This window comes from Labrus bergylta, chromosome 3, assembly GCF_963930695.1.
Source record: "Labrus bergylta chromosome 3, fLabBer1.1, whole genome shotgun sequence".
In the NCBI taxonomy this organism is placed as follows: Eukaryota; Metazoa; Chordata; class Actinopteri; order Labriformes; family Labridae; genus Labrus; species Labrus bergylta.
Window position 1 is genome coordinate 4319477 of NC_089197.1, and position 23831 is coordinate 4343307.

Here is a 23831-nt window from a genome sequence, read left to right on the forward strand (position 1 = left end):
CTGCATGCAGAATGTGTTATGAGTAATGAGAAACACTATATTTGTATCTCAGTAACCGGAAACTGTGAATGTAAAACACACCACATGTTGCCCCCCCCTCCCCCCCCCCCACCGCCTGTACATACTGTATAACCTGAACCTTTCCTTTACCCGACATGAGCTGCAGCTGATCAAAAACAGGAACGCTCTGACTTGTTGTGATGCTGGCATATGCAACATGATTGTTCTTTTTTTTTTTTTTTTACTTCCTTTCTCAAATCTAACTTCAATTATATCCACAAGTATGTGATTCATGTTGCTTTTATAGCAACACAACAGGAAGACGTTTCACAAACAACAGAATCTTTTGCACACGACATGACGGATGATTCAGCACAGAGCTGCTGATAAAATACAAACAACACATTTTAAAAATCAACTCTTCATTTTTTTATTGACTTTTTAACAGTCATATAAACGCGACAGGACACACAACAATGTTTCTTGTTTTTTTTTCTGCACATTTTTAGTTTAATGCACCACCAAACACACATGTACACACACACGTTTATGGATGTTCAGTAAAGTTATTTACATGCAGATCGTAAACGTCCAGACAGCGTTGAGAAAAATAGTTTCATGCAAAAATCAACACACACACTCACACAAACACACACACACACACACATACTTTACAAATAAGACAGTTGGGGCCTGTGTCAGGTTTTCACTTTGGTGTGTGTGTAATTGTGTTTTTGTCATGTATACAGAGAAACACACACACACACACACACACACACACACACACACACACACACACACACACACACACACAATAAGAGAAAAAATAAAGTAACACAGCAAACAGACAAAGGATGAGTTGAATAAAATAAAAATACACACTTAACCTCAAAGCTCTTTAGTTATGTATCAAATATGTGAGGTAATGTTGTGTCCTACCTGCGATCCTGGTTTCTGAAGTTTGCAAACCTTAGACAGCAGAAAAAGTGTTCAGGAGAAGTTTCTTTTATTGTTTAAAATCACTGACACCCTACACACACTGTCGACAAAGAAATCAAAACATTACATTTTAAATAGATCCTTTTTTCAAGCAGGTATTTTTCCAGAGGAGATCTCTGAAATTACTGAAACTAAAAAAAGCTGTTAAAAGATTATCCTTTGAAGTTTCAATTTCAACATAATCCATGTATTAATCATCAAAATACTCAACACATTTTACAGGTTTTAACTCAATTATAATTAAATAAAACAATACAACACTTATTAAAAATCCTAATACAGTTTCTTGCCTTCTTCTAAAGGTTCATCTGTGTTTTTTTGATTTTCCTGCTTCTTCATTTCGGTGATCTTTTGGAGGGCAAACATATTTGCATCCTCTTTTTGTTTTGCCTCGTTCTTGGTTCATCTCTGCCAGAACCTTCGGTCTAAATGTCTTCACTGTCTTCATCACGTGGGTGTATGTTACAGTAGATGAGTTATTAATAGACACAAACTCTGTGAAGACGAGGGCAGAGTTCACATCAGATCGCTAAAGTGACCCATGAATAATTAGCTACAGCCCTGCTTTTATTGAAGATTATTTGGACAATATCAATAGTTCTTTAAACAGCTGTGTCTCCAAGAAAAGTTGTTGTGTAAAATATAATTAAGATCATTTTGATGATTAGTGAAAAATCTGAAACCCCTTCTGTAACTGAAAATAGCACAAAGACGTTTTAATTTAAATTTTATATACGTTATTAATCTCTGAGGGGGATTTCTGGTTTATACTCGGTCTTTGAGAAACATGCTTCTTACAGTAAACACATAGGCCTGAATCACACACATGCACAAACAGGAGCTGTGGACATGCATTAGTGGAGAGAGTCCGGCTGCTACACAGGGAGCACGTCAGAGCTGTTGGTGCCTTGCTTAAGGACACTTCGGCAGTACTCTGGAAGTGACCTGGCACCTCTCCAGCAACCAGGCCAACTTCCATACTTTATTCTGCACCAAGCAATTGTAACATGCTAACATTAGCATTATGCTTATTTGAGCTGGATTTACAACTAGATGTCTGTGTCCTGAATCAGCTCCTAATTGTTTTATTTATTATTATTAGGGTAAAATGAAGGTTATCAAAATGAATGAATACTATTTAGTCAGATAAAGTCTTAAAAGTCAGATTGAAGGGTTTCATTCTAAGGTCAGAAAATCAGACATTTAATCAATTCATGAATTTATTTTTAATTGTATTTAATTGTATAATCTTTATCAATCCTGAGGAAAATATAAACTGCCGTCCCTCTTCAGTGTTTTTATTTCATTTATAATTTATTTTTTAGTAACATAATAAACATTAAACAACCAATAAACTTCTCTGGCATCAGCAAAAAACATAAATCCAAATCCTCCCCTCCCCAACGTACTCCTCACACATTATCAGTCACTCACCTGATCACGGTATGATCACTGTACATGTTGTTTTAAAATAACTTTATAGTCATTTATTTTATAAAGAAGTGACGTTTCCAGTGGTGCTCATGTTTCTGTGAATTCTTCCTCATTATTTTGCAGTCTGTGATCCATTCTTTGTGCTGCATTAAACTGAATCCACTCACAATTACTTTTTTTGTGACCATAAGTGACAAAAATAAATATTTTATTTGCAGATACGCTCATACATTTTCGCAGATCACCAAGTATGCATGTTTCTGGCATGAGTGTGATGTCTGAATTAGTGTCGATCATTGCTTTTTTTCTTTATCCCAAACCTGTACATCTGTACAGTGGTATTTGGACTACTCAAAGTGCTTTTACACCGCAGGTCACACCTACACATTCACACACTGATGGTAGAGGCTGCTGTGTAACGTGTCCATAAGCATTAACTAATCAATTCATACGCCACAGACGAAGCAGTGGGAGCAACTTGGGGTTAAGTGTCTTGCCCAAGGACACATCGGACATGTAGCAGCAGGAGCTCTGGATTGAATCCCCAACCTTCCGGTTAGGAGACGACCGACTCTAACAACTGAGCCACAGCCGCCCCATGACATGCTACACACACACACACACACACACACACACACACACACACACACACACACACACACACACACACACACACACACACACACACACACACACACACATAGGCCTGACGCTCAAATAGGACCTATGGACGTGCATTTTTATGAACAGAGTGTCAGAGTGATGAGGCTGCACGGAGACATGTCATCCTGAGCAGTTGGTAACCTCAGGAAGTGATCAGGTCCCTCTCCAGCAACCAGTCCCAATTTTCCATACTTGGTCCGTACCATGACTTGAACCAGAAGCCCTCTGGTTCCCAACCTAAGTGTCTTCAGACTGAGCGACTGTCGCACCCCTTTTCCACACAATTTGATGTGAAGTTTTGGAGTCATTACCTTCCTTTGAGGAAGCTAAGTGCTCTGACACATAAAAGGTCTGCTGGTGAAATTTAAGACACAATGAAGGTTTTTCTCTCCACACACTACTTCATAAGTGAAAGCCAATTCATCTACCCTCCTTGTCACACGGCCTCTCTCTCTCTGTGCCAGAAAAAAAGAAATCCTTCACATTCTGCTCTCCATCTGAATATCGCCGCTTTCTCCTTCCCTCTCGTCCTCTGTCCTGCGTTTCTCTCTCTCTCTTTTCTTCCCCTTCCCTTCCTTCACCTCTCCTACCCCTGCCGTTTTTCATTTAAATATTTCATCCAGTTGTCTCGCGGCTTCTGCGGCTTGCCAAGTGTCATCTAGATCCCAGGGCCCGACACTAAAGTGGAGCACGGAAGTCATTTTTAGAGACGTGTGTGTGAGAGGGAAAGAGACAGAAAGAGAAAAAGAGAAAGGGGGGGGTGGGACGAGAGGGGAGACGCTGAGACATCGGCTGGTGATAAGAAGTGAAAAGGTGGAGAAGACATGGGAGTGATAACTAATGTACTTCCTGTGTACTTCCTCTTCTCCCCTGTCAACCCCTCATGCTACCAACAACCCCCCTGCCCCCCCCATCCTTTGGCATAAGAGATATAACTGATGTGTGATGTATTCTTATTGTGTGTGTGTGTGTGTGTGTGTGTGTGTGTGTGTGTGAGAGAGTCTGGGTTTATCTGACATGTGGTATAAAGGAGATGTGCGTGAATGTGAAGATGTACATTTACGGTTCTGTCTGACAAACTGATGGCTGATGTGGAGAGAGGCGTGTGTGAGTGTGTTTTATGTGGGTGTGTGTGACTGTGTGTGTGTGTGTGTGTGTGTGTGTGTGTGTGTGTGTGTGTGTGTGTGTTAAACGACGATGTGGAAGTGGAGAAGCGAGGAATGACATGGACAGATGGGCGAGTGAGAGAAGAGAGATGCTTAAAACTTCTACTTAGTAAAAATGTCTTTACTCTTAAGTGTGTTTCTTTGCACTTAAATGTGTGTGTGTGTGTGTCAGTGTGTGTATGTTTGTGTGTGTGTGTGTGTGTGTGTGTGTGTGTGTGTGTGTGTGTGTGTGTGTGTGTGTGTGTGTGTGTGTGTGTGTGTGTGTGTGTATGTGTGTGTGTGTGTGTGGTCTCTCATACCCGGGGAATAGTTTGTTGGTTCCAGTCGGGGATCCATCGCACGGGGGTCAAAAACAATGCTCCTGCAAATGTCTGCACCGTCCTGCCGAACAAAAGCAGAAGAAGCAGAGAGAAAGTGAAAGATGAGCTTGTGACCACCGAGTTCCAATCTGTGTCGTCCGTCTGTCCTCACGGCAACAACTGGCTCCTGTTGTAGTTTAGATCGTAAGCTGTGAAAACACGTCGACAAACACGGTTTGCCTTTTAACGCGATTCCCCCCCCCCCGTCTCTGACATGCACAACCTGCCGCTACATCCACACATAGCTCGCTGTTATATGTTAGGAGCGGTGAAATCACTTCCACTTGTACATCCTTACTTCCTGCAGAGAGGATCACACTGAATCCCCAGGTGTAAATGAAAGTCATGCTGCTGTCGCTGCGGCAAAAGGTTGACGGGTCGAGCTTTGCTGCGTTTTATAAATAGAGAATGGATGTTCTGAGGAGAGGTATTACTCGGCCACAGTTTCTTATACTGAACGTATTAATATGAATAACAACAGAAGGGTAAGTTGACATGAACAAACATTGCTTTCACATGATTTCAAGACCGACAAAGACAGATGCGACTGATGTCTTAATGCTCTGGGAAAATAGATATCACCGCGGCAACGGCACAATTAAATGACCTGCAGCCGCGAATAGCATCACATTATTCGCACTTATCATCAGGTATGATGGTTAACACTGTTGTATACACTTTTCTGACACCTTCAAGGTTTTCACCAGATCAAAAATAACTGAACTTTATCGGAGTTTATGTCCGCTGCCGACTAAAACCTTTTAAGGAGAGTAGACTTCTGGTTTTGGTTTTGACTTAAGTGATTCTGACTCTCCTTCAGTACTGTAACACCACATGGTACATGTGTCCGTGCACTACTTTAAACTACTTTAAAGGGAGATCCGGCCTTTTCAGTAAAAGCCCCTAAACTGTGGAACAGCCTCCCTCATTCCATCAGGTCTGCACCCTCTGTTGACTCTTTTAAGTCCTGTCTCAAGACATACTTTTATATTTTAGCATTTGAGTCCTCTGGTCCTGAATAGACCGTTTCTTTCAGGTTCCTTTGTTGCTTTCTTTATTTTGTTGCTTTCTTTATATATTCTTTCTTTATATATGTATACATATATATATATTTCTCTCTTGTGGACGTTGTGATCTCAAGTTGTTTTTGCTTTTTTAATGTATTGTGCAGCACTTTGGTCAGCTGTAGCTGTTTTTAAATGTGCTTTATAAATAAATATGACTTGACTTAAATCTAAACTGCTCCGCCACATTAAAAAAATAATCAGCTTTAAGATTGTAGGCCAACCACTCCAGAGACTCTTTGAATCAGCCTACAATAAAAAGCATGTTAAGGCTGGCGAACAGCGTTTTGTCTCTGACTCTAAACGCGACGGTCTGAACACAGAATATAAACTATATCAAAACTGAGATACATTTTAATAAGGTCCGACTGAAGCACTCTTATATGGAGATGACTCCTAGAATGAAAGTCAGTTGACAGCCTCTGTGTAATGCCGTACTTAAAGTCACACAGCCCACCCACATGTCCCTTCAGTGGCCACCACGACCCAAACAGCATCTCCACCTTGAACAGACCCAGACGGTGAAAAAAGTGAAATGTTTGATGTCATGAGGAGGACATTCTTTTTGACTCGTCAACTGAGCTGTCTGTGAGGTTTTCTTTTTGAAGTAAAATGAGACGTTCAAAGGCGCAGAGGTGTCGTTCTTTTCCATCACTGCTGCTGCAGGGAGACTCTGCTGTCTGTGCAGTGGCTAAACTACGGTGCACCTAAAGGGACAAAATAGCATGCAATCAACGTAAGCCACAACCTGAGGTCTTGAAAAATGAAGCCAATGTGGAGAAGTGCAAAATTGTGTCTGCCCCGGAATCACATACACACCACAGCCAAAAAGTCATTTTTACAGAATAAATAAACATGTTTACAGCCTGGTACAAAAAACAAATAGATCTGATGAGTTATTGTCATCACTGAGACACACGGTACGGAGGGTGGATTGTTTTTAAACAGCCCCACTGTTATGTTAAATTGTTCTTCAGTTTTAAGACTCTTAAGACTCTCACACACACACACACACACACACACACACACACACACACACACACACACACACACACACACACACACACACACACACACACACACACACACACACACACACCAGCAGTAAGGTTTCTGTGGATGACGTTTCTGTTCTGCTTGCCGGGCTGCTCACTGACCCCACACATGTGTGTTTGACCCTTCAACTCTGTGCTCTCCCCTCAGGAGGAAGGCTCTGCTCTCTCTGATGCACCTTCATATGTACACACACACGCACCCACACGCCTACACACACACACACACACACACACACACACACACACACACACACACACACACACACTGAGACACTGATCCGTCCTTTGAGAGTGCGGATTTACCCTACAGGGCGGACTCCGGTCAGACTTGCACTCATCCACAGTAAAAGATAAAAGGATATATCACATCCTCAATCCCTAAAACCAGAAGTGGGTGCCTGGACACACACACGCACACGCACACACACACACACACACACACACGCACACACACACCGACACACATACTTTCAGGAATACACACACATACACTCCAGGCACTGAGCTCCTGAGTCCCCAGCTTAGCACTTGATCCTGTCTTTGGGAGGTTGACACTTCAGAGGGAAAGCCTTCACAAATTCCTTTGGACTACACACACATAAACACATGTACAAACACACACACACACACACACACACACACCACTGAGACCCTCCCATAGCAGATACAGTCGAGGGAGAGTCCCAAACCTCGGAGGCCTGTTCATGGTGATCTGCTGGTCAGCATCTGTTTGCTGTCGAGGACGCTCCTTCCTATTTCCCTGACCATCAGTCATCGGTTGCCTCGATGAAAATCCGCATCTCAGCATTTGAGGTGCAAGAGACACATTGAGGAAATCACGCCAGTAAACAATCCTCCTTGTCACTACGTATCCTGAAGCCAGGAGAATCACATGAGCATGTTGACCTCTTCGCTGCCCCCCCCCCCCCCCCCCCCCCCCCCCGAGGAGCGGCAGATTGTCGGCAGAGACGCTTCCCGCTCAGACAGGCGTGGAGCAGACGTGGCTTCCGACAGGGATGTCAAGTCAGCTAGCGTCTGTAGTACGGCCCAGGGGCACCTGACCGCCCGTTTGTAAGGGAGAAGCTGTGGCCGATGCACCCCGGGGTGCTCTTGCATTTAGCACAGTATCCTTTGTGCCGCTCGTGAAGAATGGATGTTAGTTCATCAGGAGGTCACACACACACACACACACACACACACACACACACACACACACACACACACACACACACACACTCAGACATAGACCATGACAAACCAAAGGGTTTATTACTCTGACAGATGTTCTGGATGATATTTTATTCTGTCTTTATTTACACTCGAACATCATTGAGAGCATCGCCCTCATTTACGATGACGTCGAGCAGGATAAACAATGAAAAATAACAAACATACATATATGTGTGTACAGATACACACGTAAGCATATGCATATACTGTATACATAAACACACATATATATATACACATCATAGATAAACAAAACAAAACCAACAAACAGATAATAAAAAGTATTAAAAACAAAATCAATTAAAACGTGCAATCAGAAGTAAAGGAGTTAATAATTAAAGCTCTAAAATGGACATAAAAGACCAGTGCCTTATTTTTAAAGTGTCTTGTAGCAAATTCCAAGAATATTGTATTAATGACTCCTGATTCCTTGAGAGAGTTCCTTACTTCCTTGCTTCCTTAATCCATGCAGAGTATGTGGACATTGCAGGTTGAGACCCACCTCAGCAGCACCTTGTTGCCTGTTTCTGAAGTGATCAAAAGTTAGGTTGTAGCATTCCAACATGCCATCGTTAGGCTTCATAACCTCTCTTCACAAACTAGTGGGTGACACCAGAGAGCTCATGTCCATGTTTTATACAATCACACAGACCTTTAGTGAAATCAGACGCCTATACCCATAAATCCTTGGGAAGACCTTAATATAGTCCCTCCATTTGTATCTGATAGAGCCCTTACTTCTAACCCAAAAATGAACTTTGTGTTCCTATTTTCTCTCCTCCTCTTCTTCACTTTCTTCTCCGTATCTCTCAACCCCCCCGTCATGTTAATCCACCTCTCTCTTTCTTCCCAGGCAGGCATCATGCACAGGGTAGCAGTGAGGTGGAGAAAGGAGGCTTCGTCGTAGTAGCAGCAGGGAGAATGTCACAGTAAGATAAACACCGGGTGCAGCTGAAGTGGCTTTGGGCTCGGCTCAGGCTGACGTGACAAAGAGTATCGCCTGTGATTTGTATCCACACGAGCTCTCAGTGTGGAGTGGCTCCCACGCACTCGCTATACATCCTGAAATATACAACGTTTGACTCCTGAGTGTTTCTGTAACCTGACGCTATGTTTTTATACCGCCAGCAATTTCATAATATACTGTATGATGGGGAATCTGCTAATGGCAGCGAGTTGGAGGAGCTCGTTCCTCACAGAAACACTTTTTTTAAGCACTATACTGGAACGTCACTTTGACATATTAAATTAAGTTTTTCAAGAACTTGTTGAGTAACACTTTAATGCTCATTTTGGAAATTTAGTATATTATTAATTTATCTTTTTCCTCTCTGTCATGGAGGTATGGCAGGAAACACAAATGTCAGTGTGAGAACGGAGGAGAGATTGTAACTAATACGCTGCATTTGCCAAGAAAGGTGAGGGTATACACACCACCACGTGCACCCCTGGGTGGGGTCTCCAGGGTGTCTTAGTCCTGTACCTGATCACAGACGGAGCAAACTGTGAGCCTAAATCCTTCTCGATCAGGCGAGACCAGCAGGTTAATCTGTGGTCAGGGACTCCAGAGCACATGACAACACCGTTACAAATCTGAGGTTATTTTTATATTTTTAATCTAAATGTATTTTTTTGTCTTTTTGGCTTGATGTCATATTTTTTATAGATTTAATATTTTCTGTGATTGTTGATGGATTTTTAAAATGTTCCATTTTAGTGTTTCTGTTTTGTCTTGATGCTTTTAATGTCTTGTGTGAAGCACTCTGAATTGCCTTGTCGCTGAAATGTGCCCTAGAAATAAACTTGACTTGAATTAATATATACATTATAATCATAATAATTTATAAGATATGTCCTGTAATTGGTGTTGGTCAGAGGCTGACATTTTTTAATGTGCTCTGTCACAAATTCTCTAAGAAAATGGCCTGTAATATAAATTTACATTTTCCATTAAGTGTTTATGTGTTACCTAAAAAGTGTTATGGGAGATATATATATATAAAGCATTAAGACATTAAAAACATCTGAAAACATTTGTTTACTACAATAAATTATCAGAAGTGGCAAAAACTAAAAGATGTAGTTCTGTCTCCTCTTAAATATCTTCTTTCATTTATCGCAGGGAAAGAACGAGAACAGTGCATCACACACGCAGACCAGATCAAAACAAGTGAGTGTGGTGAGTGTGCGCACCCCATGTGAAGAGACTAGCGGGCTATACGGGTTCGAATCCGACTTGTGGCTCCTTTCCTGCATGTCATTCTCCACTCTCTCTCTCTCACTCCCTGATTTCTGACTCTACATCCACTACCCCCGTAGTGGATAAAGGCATTAAAAGCTTAAACATGTAGCCTAATGGAATTCTTATCATTCAGTCAATGACGGAATTTATAGACTTGCATCTCACCACCTGCAGGGGGCGCACACCAAACAATTGTAACAAATAAAATGCAGAAGAAATAAACAAATTACATCTTGCTCCTGCCACATTATATCTTATAAATCCCAATTAAAAATATGTCGACATTGTACTATGATGATTCCTGATTTGTAACATTAGTCCAATGATCAATCGCTAACTTTAGGAGAAGCAAAAGATGATCTCGACACTGAGCAGGGATAGTTGCGGGTGTGCTATTTGTGCCGAATGTGTTGAGGGGCCGACGATTTAAAGGCCAGAGTGAGTCCTGAGGGGAACTGTACTTCTAAGAGTTGGGTGAAAGCCAGGCACAGTTCAACTCTGACCCACTGGGCTGCCTGTAGTTGTGCACGTTCACACTTTTCCTGTGTGATGAAAGAAGTGATGGCAGAGTCGTCCTTTGCAGAGGGGCCTCCAGCATGAATGAAGCCTTTTACCTCGGACAAGCCACAAGGTCAAATGTAAAGTATCTCAACATTTAAGAGTCACCAACAATCGAGGTTATTAAGTGTGGAGTAGAATTTCTGCTTGTAGACATTTATTTCTTCTCACTTCTCACTCTCTATCTTTAATCTTGATCGATACTTTTTTTGGTATCCTTTCTTATTGTCATGTTAGGGAATGTGGCCATGATGTTTTGTAATGACTAATTGATGAATAATTGTGTATTGTATATTATTATCGTCCAGATGGAATCTAGCTAATCAGCTGAATCTGGTGAACTTCATCTCCTCTCAGTAAGTTTGATAAATGTATATTTTGTACATGGTCCCTAAAAAAATTCAACAATAAACTAACCTAAATCTATTTCTATATCCATCTACAATATCTGTTTGTGATAAAGATCTGTTATTTATTAGATTCAGCAGAACAAACATCTTGGCAATGCCTGAATTTAAAGTTTAGTTTGAGCTCCTAAGAGGAGTTCAGATATTTTTTATTAAAACCTTTATAATACCTAAAAGCAAAATAAATCATCAGCAAGAAGATTGACTTTTTCTTCATTGTAATTTGTAACGCTGGTTGGTATCACACACATTGATTTAAAGTACTTTAACTGGAACACCCTTTGTCTTTATTTTAACACAGATTTACAACTTCATAATTTACCAACAAGCAAAGACATTAGACGTGCTGCAACACCAAAAAATGAAAATAAATCAAAACACTAATAATGTCATTTTTATTTACATAATTTCTCTATAAGAAACATGTTTTTTAGCCAACAACACCCTTGTCACCTCTGATTTGATTTCTAAGTAGACATCTTCATTTCTTTACTTCTAACCCTTTTGCATCATCCCACTTAGGCCCAGTCCACACATCAGCAAGTATTTTTTTAAAACAGAGGCTCTCCTCCTCCGTTTTAAAAAATATGTTCCCGTCCACACACGCTCAGTTCTCAGAAACATCTCCGTCCACATGAAAACGCAAAACACCCGTTACAGCTGTCATGAGTACGCTAAGTCAAAACTTGATATTCAAAAATGTTCTCACCATTCCTCTGCAATGAACTTTTCATAATTCAAAGTCGTCCAATCAGGCGTCTCTGCTCATCAACATATTGGGAGAGTAACTATGTGTGTATGCGTGAGCGTGTAAAAAGTCCAGTTAGCAACATTAGCACCAGCGCTAGTTTGGTTACGTCTCATGCAAACAAAAGTGACAGCGTCGCACATCGACTTCAAACGGAGAAGAAACCTTTGCACAGCCCAAAACTCAGTTTTCCCCGTCTACACATGAAAACCTTTAATTGAGTTTCTGAAAAATCTTCATCTTGGAAAGAGTTCAGCAAAAGGTGCTTTTTCAGTGACCTAAAACGCTGTTTGGTACGAAAGGCCAAACACACAGTAAAAGCTCAGAAAAATACCCGCCTATACGTGTGGACCAGGCTTCACATTAATCCATTCACTCTTTTTTTCTCATGTCTGTCTTTCTTTCTTTCTGTCTGTCTTTCTTTCTTTCTGGAAGTGATTTGTGAGTCCAAAACAAGAAGGGAGGGATGCTTGGCGGAGGCCTTATCGTCCTCATGTTGAACATAATTAATAAAAGCAGCCCATTCCGATGTAAGAGGCTGATTAATGCAGCAGATACATCACTGCATGAAGTGCACCATCTCTCTGTTAATGACGGGATGGAGACAGGGCTGGGATTCTTATGTCAGCCAAGAACTTGCTGATGATAAATCTGAGTAGAAGGATTTTTTTTTTTTTTAACGTGTGCAGTTGAAGTCTTACTGATGCATTTATGCAGAATAACATAAAAACAACAACTCGTACTGTTTTAATCTTTAAGATGACACATTTCTTCAAATCGCTACATCTTGTTCAAGCAAGTGAGGAATCTGAAATCTGATTTCCAATGAAACAAACATTCAGTAAACATGAAGCACGAGATGAAACCTTACTGTAAAACAGAGACTGTCTCGGATGTTAGCTCTTTTCTGAATGCAATATAATTTCAGAAAGACAACTCACGTTTGTATCGTTTAAAATATTTATTGCAGCAGAAAAAATTTTGGGTTTGGTGTCTAGGGTCTGACCTCATCACTCCTCACAGTTTTAATTTAAATCAGAAATATGAGGTGTGATGGGATGATACCTTAAACCCCCCGGTGGGAGCCTACAGGTGGATTCTGGGGCTGAGCGAGAGTGCGGTACTGGTGCAGGTCAGAGCTGGCAGTAAAAGAGAGAGGAGGGGGAGAGAGAAGAAATCTCGCAGTTTAAGTAGACCACCAATTGGAAGGAGAGTTTGTTTCCTGAACTAGCTTTGCAGCCTACGCAACCTTCTGTCAAATTTGGTGCAAAGGTAAGTTATTAAACTAACTTTTATAAATACATGAAATCGTAGCAACATGACATACACTGCACAACTCCTTAAAACAGAAACACTTCTGTTTTTTTTGTTTTTTTAATGCCTTTGTTGTAGAGGTTGGATTCAAACCTGGGCCTCCTCCCCAGGACCCCCATAGGCTAAAAAGCTGAAATATAAGAAAGCTACAAACAGCACAAAAAAATCAAAGAAAACTATTTTTTATTTTGTACAGGTAACAGTTTTACTTATCCTGTTTTACTCTTTATTACAACTGATAAAAGATTTCAGTAAAAAACGTCCAGATATGAACTTGATTGTGTTTCTGTGTTCACGCTGGTCGCTCCTCTCGTCCGCCTGAGAGCAGCCGAGTCAAACGCCTCTCTCCGCTTGTGAAAATCTTTAGAACCGCAATGCATGATGGTACATATTGCTCAGATAGTGACCATCGGTCGTACACTACTTTTCACAATGCATTGTGGGATACATAATCACTCAGAATTCAGACAGCACTACAAAATGGCATGTTCACTATATAGTGCAGTGGTTCTCAACTGGTGGGTTGGGACCCAAAAGTGGGTCTCGGAGCCATTTTCAGTGGGTCTCACGACCTGTGTGCCTGGAAGAAAAATGGTGTCAAAACGTCTATGACGCGGTTTTTAAAACAGGATTTTAAAAATTGTGTTTATCTTGTGAATCACGCTTTGTACCGCCTAATCTGATTGATTGAAAAATATCAGAAATCTGGGCGCATGAAGGAGTTAGTGGTGGGTTGAGACATAGCCCAGGTGTACGTGGATCAGAGAGGTTGTATTGACCTTCCTGTAGACCTACACAGACCGTCCAGTGACGGGCTGCAGCTTACGTGCTGCAACTAGTTTACAATTGGATGGTTCTCACAAATATGACAATGATTTACACAAGGACGACCAAAAGACAAAAAAACTGCAATTCAACCATTTCTTTACAACATTTGTACCTGTGGGGTACGCCTCTCAGGTAAGTGGGGGGTTGAAGAGGAAAGGGTTAAAGAGGAAAACCCGGGGTCTCTTGGAGGAGTCCTGGTGGTCCATGAGCCTGACTTTAAGACACCACTATTTGTAACCAATGAAGTACAGTAATGGAGAGCAGTGGCCTGAAGTGAAGCTATGAAGTCTTCCCTAATGACTCTAACACATGTGTGTCTGGCTCTCAGCCCTCTCATTAACGTCACTGGACACTGTATACTCTGTGACTCTGTGTGTGTGTGTGTGTGTGTGTGAGTGTGTGTGTGTGTGTGTGTGTGAGAGAGAGAGAGAGAGAGAGAGAGAGAGAGACGCTGCTGTTTGCCAATATAGCCAAGCTCAGAGTGCTGCGGTGATCTCATATCCGCTTAAGTTTGCTTGCCCTGTGGCTGTTTGTGTGTGTGTGTGTGTGTGTTCATGTACACACACACACACCTACACACCTCACTGTGATGTGCTCCATGTGGAAGAGGACACTTTGTACACAGGTGAGGGATGTCTTTCATCCTCTGCAGCAACTGGGACCACGTAATCCGTGTCACCTCCTTAGCTTCCTTTTTTCCCCTCATTCTTCAGTGTTTGGCAAATGTTTCTATTTAATGTGTTGTTTGAGACACACATGTTTATGAATATGTTGGACCTGTGTGTGTGTGTGTGTGTGTGTGTGTGTGTGTTGTGTTGTGTAGTAAACAGGGTGGTTTGCTCTGTGGAAGAAGGAATTTCCCCCAGCAGTCCCCATCAGTAATAGCGCCTGTAATGAGCTGCAGCTGTCAGCGTGGTTTCTGCACACACACACACTAAACACACACACACAGACACACACACATGTACAAAGTGAGGAGGAAGCAGTGACTCACACAGCAGTGTGCCGTCGCACTGTATGCTGATAAACAGTGTAACTCATCAGACTTGCATCAGACACCAGACACAAACATTTCCTCACAAATACCAACTGCTTCTAAAAATATCCGTCTGTGACTTTATATTTTACACTGCGTGATTTAATATTGAACAACAACAAAAGTAAGAAAAATACAGCGACATGAAACGCTCTCAACCTGCTCTGCTTTCTCTTAGTGTTTGTAAAGTATTATATTATTTTTATAAACCATGTCAGAGTATTAAAGGGACTTTCTCTTTTGCATTTCTCTAAGGAATATGTTGAACGTCCTATCATCAATTCATCCAATCAGATCGCACTTTAAGACAACCCTTGACCTCGTTACCTTGTAGTTGCTGACGCTGGAGAAGCAATATCATTGGTTTTTGGTTTGTGCAGATATCAGACAAAATAAATACTTCCCTGTCCGAACCTAAAGAAAGCTAAAACCTCTTACATTCATATTTCACAGCATCGTTTTTTCACACCGTGTTACCAAGGCGACCCAACAACCCGCACATTGACCCAATCAAGAGACATTAAACACCCTTCACAAAGATGAAACCAAGGGGTTTATTTTGAATAGACAAACAGCTAAATCATAAAACAAAGATCAACTGAAACATGAATTTAAAAACAAGTAATTCCTGACTGAACGTAACTGTAAAGCCTCTCTCCTCTTGAACTCAGCTCTGAGCTTTTTAAGCTCTGAGGTCAGGTGCACCTCATTGAGTAATCAGAAGCTTCACCTGGGCAGAGCTGGAGACTACGGAAGGGGAGGAGGGACAAAAAGCAGAGGGGAACATATCGCTGTAACAACTGAAAGAACTCAAACGTTATGAAGAGTATTTGTCTCATTTCCAGTCTAAACATGTCATTGCACTTAACATGAGCTGTATAAACCTGACACGTCCGGATAAACGTCTCATCTCAAGAGCAAACGTTTAGACCTGCACTGCTTGCAATGGCTAAAAAACAGCTGCCAATGCAGATATAATTTCAATAATTAATGCAGGGGCGGCTATTTTAACTCATTACAAGTAACACATGTCGTATCTCTTGCTTTTAATTTATCAAAATACGTTTTTTTATCTGGACTTGTCAGGAGGATGTGGCTGACATTAAGGGGTGATGCGATATTTTTGACTAGAAATTCAAAAATTCATTAATTAGATAATTCTGTGTTTGCAGTGTAGGTCCTCTATATGTTGGCTCAGGAAAAAAAATTCTTACTGTTACACTTTTTCTTAAATCAACACATGAGAACGGCGAGCCAAAATATCATGAAAGTCTTTTTTTTTTCAATAAAACACAAAAGTTATTATTATTATTTATTGACTTTTTAAAAAACTGTTTCCAGGATTTAGCCCAAATAAGGACAATAATTCAGGTAAGGCTTTTTTTGTCACTATTCTCATGAATAGTTGAACCTTATAGTCAACCTTATGTTTTTTTTTTTTCAGATTCAGATTTAGACGACTTTATTTATCCCAGAGGAGCAATTTAGTTTACAGTCAACCACGTCACATAATAAAAATCAAACCAAACGGAGAGACGAGCAGAGGAAACAGCAGCATTGAGACAAACATGTGAGGGACGACAGATCAGCTGTGAGGAGACAAGTCATGGAAGAATTCAAGACACAACTCTTAATAAACAAATCAATAAATATACACACCTCAAATACACAAGTTTAAGGAGGTACCCTATAGGTCAGTTACTGCAGTCTCAGCATTTAGCCGTCTCAGAGCAGAAGGAGTAAGAGAGTCGCAGCGTTCAGACTCACACAGTCTTGAGGTTATTAAGTAAAATTCAGGAGGCAGGAAGTGGTCCAACTGACTTGTAATGCCTTTGGCTTCTTGGCATCGTGAGTCAGCTGGTACTCAATATTTTATCATGTGTTTCATTGAAATACAAGGTTGTCGAGTCTTGGAGTAATTTGATTTGCTTTCTCACTCCATCTTTGATATAAGTCGTAGAGCGATATTTTTAACAATATAGATAACGTGATGTAATTGTAATTTCTTGTTGTGTAGTTTCATACTGTATTATATTTGTTTATAAATCTATGGCTACAGATTTCTGCTATATGCTAATGAAGCATCTGTAAGGACTACAGGGCCGTCCTACCCTTCCACTGGCACTGATCCTCCAGAATTCAATCTTTCTTCTTATCTGACTATTCCCCCTAAAAAGCAAACCGTCTCAGCCTGAGTCACCTACAAACTCTAAAGCAACATAATAAAAAGCTGCACCTCATACCAGCCCAGCTGAGTCACAGCTTTGTGTTGTGACCGGCACGGCCCTCCGTGACCTCTGCCAATTTTTTTATCTCATTTCACTCTAACTTTGTAGATCAGACTTTAATTTTGAAGCGTGGACCGCGGGACAGTGATGAATAGGCTACATCAAGCAGGGCTTAAATTACCCCTCTCCCTGGTGGCAACACTGACCGCAAGGAGAGGTGTGTGTGTGTGTGTGTGTGTGTGTGTGTGTGTGTGTGTGTGTGTGTGTGTGTGTGTGTGTGTGTGTGTGCGCGCCCGTGTGTGAGTTGTTTGGTTGTGTGTGTGTGTGTGTGTGTGTGTGTGTGTGTGTGTGTGTGTGTGTGTGTGTGTGTGTGTGTGTGTGTGTGGTGACCTAGTAACAGCAGACAGAGAAAGAAAGAGGGCTGGTCAGCACTTGCCCTCTCAACCCTGCTAGCTTCGCAGCACACCCAAGGAGGCAGGGCGAGGGGGGGGGGGGGGGGGGGGGGGGGGGGGACACAAGGGAGAAAGAGAGAGAGAGAGAGAGAGACAGAGAGAGAGAGGGAGAGTATATCCACTCCATCTTTTTCCAGCTTCTCTTGTCAATGCCTTGTCGAGTTTTCGGTGTGAGTTTGTAAGTTTTTAAGGTTATTTGAGGAGAAGCTAACCCTGGCCTCCTTTTTCTCCCCCGCCCCCTCACCATGCAAAACAAAGGTGCCTGTTCTTTTTAGTGGACACCCCCCCCCCCCACCACCACCAGCAATTCAGTGTTAGCAAAGACAACTTTTTGAGGTCAGTCAGATATCGATGAAACCTTAACACCACATAATAAAACAGTCGTTCTCAGATTGAGGTGGGCGAGGCGGGAGTGTTTGGCCGACAGCCACAGGCATGGCCTAAGGCTGAGAGGGAGAAAATCCAAAAAACAGAGTGACAAAAAGCAGATTTCTGGGAAAGAAAAAAACAACAACTTCAAAAACCAAAGGGGTCTTTAAAGGAGGTATTTTGGACCTACCTTTACACACAGTTCATTATTCCCAATCTACTGCCCAGTGCCATTTGTCTTTCCAAATAAAAAAAATGTTTGAAAATGTTTGAAAAAAAACAGACTGCATATATAATGACTATTTTAAAGTATAGATTTTTATTTAAGAAGATTCCACTGAACAAACAAGCTAATCTGGCCACACACACACACACACAGCAGGCACACACACACACACACACACACACACACACACACACACACACACACACACACACCATTACCATCTGGCATATGTTTATCGTCATTGTCCCACTTTTGTCCTGAACTGTTCAGTCCTGCTGAAAACTGATTAAAGGTTGTGCCATAGTTTAAAGCACTTATTGTGTATCATGTTATTTCTTTCCTCTTTTTTTATATACCGGTACATCCCCTGCTGCTCTGCGGACTGTGCCCCCCCCCACCCCCCTCCCCGGCTCTTTATCCAGCCTACTAGAAACCAGTGTGCCGTGAAGCCGGTGCGCCATGCCAGCGTGAGCGTCGGAGAAGAAGCAGAGGAAGAAGAAAAAAGGGAAACGGAAAAAAAAGAGTAAATCATAGATGGTGTAAAGTGGTGGAGCTCAGAGATAAATCACAGTTGTGCTCTTAAACTCCTTCTGGTTGTACTGAACCGAACGCGACTACTTGTATTTTTGAGGGGGGGGGGATCCTCTTCAGCCTAATCCGGAGAGTGATAAGAATATGGCACTGGAACTTTAAACTTGCAGTTACCCAATTATATTTTAAGGAAGTGACAATGTGAATGAGACGATTTTTCTTCTGAACAAAAAACTTGAATTGTGGTGTGTGTGTGTGTGTGTGTGTGTGTGTGTGTGTGTGTGTGTGTGTGTGTGTGTGTGTGTCACGTCCGAGCGCGAGGATGTTGAGGTCTACGCGTAACTTTTTTCCTGTTTGTACTTTTGTCCTGACTTATCGCTGGTAAAATAAAATATGGTTACTCTAAAAACATTTAAAAATATATTGATTATAAAACGAGGGGTCTGGATTTAGACTCACTCACAACAACAGTGTGTTAGTTCCAAAACCGTGCCATGCATCCTTGGAGAGGCTTTTGTGCGTAAAGACAGCAGCGGCAAAGGGAGAGGCAAGGTTCCAATTCCCTGAACACCCCCCCGCCTCCTCCCCACACACACACACACACACACACACACACACACATGAGCACACACAAAACCGGAGATTTAATGTGAGGAGGGACTGGCATAAATTACTGACCTTTATGCGTGAAACACACGCTCACAAACACACAGGCGGAAGTGGCTTTAATGTCCACAGGAGCTACTTAAGTGTGTAAGTGTGTGCGCGTGCTCAACTGAAACTGTGACCATCTTTACAATTGTTGGAATCGTTTTTTTTTTTTCAAAATTGTTTATGATTAACTTTATCACATGTACACCCGTTTTCCTCGCGTCTTTAAATAGATATTTGGCTCTCACACACACTCTCACATATGAGTCACCCACGATGCTGTCATAATATTTCTATGCGAGTCTGCCTCTATAGAGTATGCTGCCTGTGATTCCAGCGAACTTTAATATGTCGCCTGCAGATTCATTTCCCAGTGTGATGAACAAGAGGAAAGAAATAAATCTGCTCATTGGTGAAACTTGTGTATCACACATGCGGGAGAGCAGAGGTTTTTTGTTTTTTTTTAATATCAGCAGGAACACGAGCACAGCGGTCTTTTGTGATATCTATCCAACAGGCCCAATGGCAAGAATTAACAACATCTGAATTTTATACGTTGCATAGTAAGTAAAGTATGTGTTCCTTTCGTGACACAAGCACAAACTAGTTCAATCGTTTTGATGTATAAAAAAGAATTACAATCACTGTCCATAATAACATCTGGGGGGAATGAAATGGAGAAGCACGCGTCGGCGTCGTGCGCAAAAAAAGGCAACTTTTTGGGACAGGCACAAGAAGTTTTGCTCTATTTCACAATAATCTAAAAGTTTTACAATTTACCAACAATACAGGAATTCATAAAGGATTACATTATAAACAACAGAGTGCATGATCTGATACTGCAAATCTCCTCTTTTACAAACCTCGATCCCAAACACTTTCATACATAGATTAGTTCCAGTGATGATTTTAGCAGATTTGATTTAATTACGCACACGTTTACTCGCTATTAAAATAAAGAAACACAATTGAATAACTTTTTTTGCGACACAAACCAGTTTATTAAGTGTTTAACAACAAGCTCAAGCTTTAAATTCGTCTGTAAATGTTTTATAAAGTTTTATGCAAACGTGGATAAATGATCGGTGTCCTCTTGATGTTGCACTCTCTCTCTCTCTTTCTTTCTCTCTCTCTCTCTCCCATCTTACTCCATACACACACTCACACACTTACACACAAAATGTAAACTTACTAAAACAAAGAAATCACCAAAGTAGGACAATATCAATACGTAAATCTTTCTTTTTCCTTGGATCATTGAAAATGTACTTTTTGAAGAAAATCTGCACAAATTGGAAAATCTTCTTGGAGAAATAATGTTGGTATTTATAAAATAATAACGCACACTTGTGTGTAATTTAATCGGTTTGTATTCTGTGAAACATTCACACTTTGGCGGTGACTTTTATTTCACACATCGTTGAATGAAATGAAAATGAAAATCCTCGAACTTGGCAGCAACACCACCTTTAATATTCAGCATCAACTCCAAGTGAAAAGCGCACCGTTTGTTCAATCTCTCCGCTCACATCTGGTACAGTACATAACAAAACTTAAAGGCTTTCCATCCTGAACCCAGTTCAGACTAGTAGGCTATACAACTTTAGGACCTACATTTTGGTGCGTAAATGTCTCAGGTTTTGTTGCTTTTGAAACGCCTTAAACGCGCTGAATGAGTCGGTTATGTTTATTTGAGTTTATCGGAGTGTTCAAGCGATTGGCGTCTGTTTCAATCAAAGCCTCCCTCTCTCTTTCTCTCTCTCTCCCTCTCTCTCTCTCTCTCTCTCTCTCTCTCTCTCTGTCTCTCTCTCTCTCTCTTCCATCCTGTCCCTCCAACACTCCAGTCCTGTAAGTTTGGCGTCAGTGCATTGTGTATGTTTCTAAATCCTCCTTTCTGAACACGACCAACATGACAAAAGGGTTTCATTTTCAACAAATAGCAAGTCTAACAGTCCGTGTATCCAGATGCGCTTCAAACAACACGAGGAGAAGATGGAAAAAAAACAGGAGGGCCTCCTTTTTCAAAAAATAATATTCATGTAACGGATAGGACAAAATGTGTGAATCACTCCAGGAACAGGGTTTTAATTTAAATTGAGTTATGGACATATTACATTCACTTGTATTTGACTTGATGTTTAAAGGTTCGAATAGTTATTTTTTAGTAAATTATCGTAATGACAACTGCGTAAAAATGTTGCAATAATCACCGCTGAGCACAACAATGGCACATTAGAGTGAGCACCTCAGCAGGTAACACCACCGGTTTGTACGAAAGTCTATTCTTATTGTGCACATAATAACTCACGGAGCAAATTAAGGTTTTTAATCCTGGCGCAAATCAGCAAAATCCGCACAGAGCATGGCATTAAAATATTTCCAAACTTCATATGTAGTGATCAGAAAAAATGTTTATAATAATTGTCCGAACGTTTTGCAACTTCTATTCATGGAAAAAAAATTAAATAGGAGAATAAAATGACGCCGCCTTAAGAAGCAGAAAACAATCAGACTCCATATCTGAAGGTGAAAATGCGAAACAGTATAAGGCAGCGCGCTCCCTGACGGGCGTTTCAGAAAGTGGACTGTGTCAATCAGACGGAGAGGAGAGCGTGCGCGACGGTGTTTGCGCGTGTGAATGAGTATAATGTGTAAGTGTACGCTGCGGGGTGGGAGGGGGTATTGTAGTATCGCGGGGAATGTGCGCACGGCAGCTGTGTGTGTGGATGTGTGTGTGTGTGTGTGTGTGTGTGTGTGTGTGTGTGTGACACTGATGGATGCGCCAATGGAAAGACGGACAGATGCTTGGGCGGATCTAACGGCATGCAGTGGTGGAGCGGCGCACACAGTCGCGGCGAGATTAGGAAGAAAACATCCTCGTATCGGCGGAGAGTCACAAATCATCAATCCTTCCCACCGAGCCCCGGTGAACGGATGAGGAACGGACAGACTCCCCCCGTTTTACCCCGAGAAGCGACAACCAAGAGGACGGCTGAGGAGATCTGATTCCCTCGGCGGATCGAGAAAAGAAAGCGGTTTCTCTGCTTATTGACGAGCGTGAGAGACGAGGCGCAGCCAGCACCACATCTGGCGCAAAGGGGAAGACAGGAAGAGAGAGAGAGAGAGAGAAAGACAGCCTTCGCCAACTCACCCCTTTTTTTTTTGCTCTCCCTTGATCAACCACCAAGCTTCTTCTATCCTTTGTTTTCACCGCCGTGTGAAGCTGCTCGTCCCAACCTGAGGATTGCCTGAAAAATATAGGAGAATATTTTTTACCCGCTTCACCAACTCAGCTGAATCCACACACACACACACACACACACACACACACACACAAAAAAAACTTTTATCACTCACTTTAAGGTGAGAAAGGGACCATCGGACTCTCAAGAAAAATCTGAACAACTACCATAACAACTAAGGAGGATTTTTGAACTTACCTGTAAAGAAAAAAAAAAGTACTTATTCCATTCAAGCACAGCTCTGAGAGGCTTTTTGCGCCTCTCCGGTGACTTGAGGCGCCGCTGGAAGGAGAGCGGAGCGCATGTGTGTGATTCGCTGCGTGGCCGATTTAAATAGTTCCTATCAGGCCACGTAAAGGGGAGAAAAGTACCAACAGCAGCCAACAAAGTGTTTGGCAGAAAGGCGCTTGAGCTCGGCTGATCCGTGCGCTCCAGCCAGCCCAGCCTGCATGCATGGGAGCAGCCTGAGCCCGTCCCTCCTCCTCCTCCTCCTTTCTGCTGTACATTATTACAACGAGGGAGACCCAATCAAGCACGTATCTCATCGATTCACGCACACGCAGACACGCATACACTCACGCGCAGTACCAACCACTAACACGCACACGCACACACACACACACACACACACACACACGCATACTGAGTGTGTGACTTGCCCCTCAGCGGATTTTTCCAAAACGCTCTCGGACAAAAATCTCGTAGCCGCGCCAGGCAGGCAAGGGCAGCGTGTGGGCGACCAGTCCCGGTCGTCACCTCCTTCTTCTTCTCCTCTCCTTCCTCCTTCCTCCTCCTCCTCCTCTTTCCTCCTCCGCTGTCGGTCCCAAGAATAACAAACTGAAAAAGCTGCATGTTTTTTTTTCTTTCCTTCTTGCTCACCCCCTTACTGGACTTGCCAAGGGGGCGATTTGGATTTTTTATGAGATGGTTTCAGGCACGTTTCAGCTGCTTCACCTCTTGGCTTTGAATCGTGCTTGATTCCCGGGCGAGGGGGAGACGCGAAACCTCATGGATCACCCCGTGAAGTAA

The 23831-nt window shown here is 42.0% G+C and overlaps 1 protein-coding gene and 1 long non-coding RNA gene across 2 annotated transcripts in view; one reads left to right on the plus strand and one right to left on the minus strand.

Moving 5' to 3' along the window:
* Positions 1-769: 769 nt before the first annotated feature.
* On the minus strand, positions 770-23140 carry LOC114921322 (uncharacterized). Its single transcript, XR_003809626.2, has 3 exons — positions 23001-23140; positions 22712-22808; positions 770-4643 (listed from the first exon to the last, which is right to left on the minus strand). It is a non-coding gene; the product is annotated as an uncharacterized lncRNA (long non-coding RNA).
* tshz3b (teashirt zinc finger homeobox 3b) overlaps positions 22114-23831 on the plus strand; it is a 41874-nt gene continuing 40156 nt past the window's right edge. The window contains exon 1 of the mRNA XM_020654245.3: positions 22114-23827. The gene's annotated coding sequence lies outside the window, so the exon portion shown is untranslated. The remainder of the gene's footprint in view (positions 23828-23831) is intronic.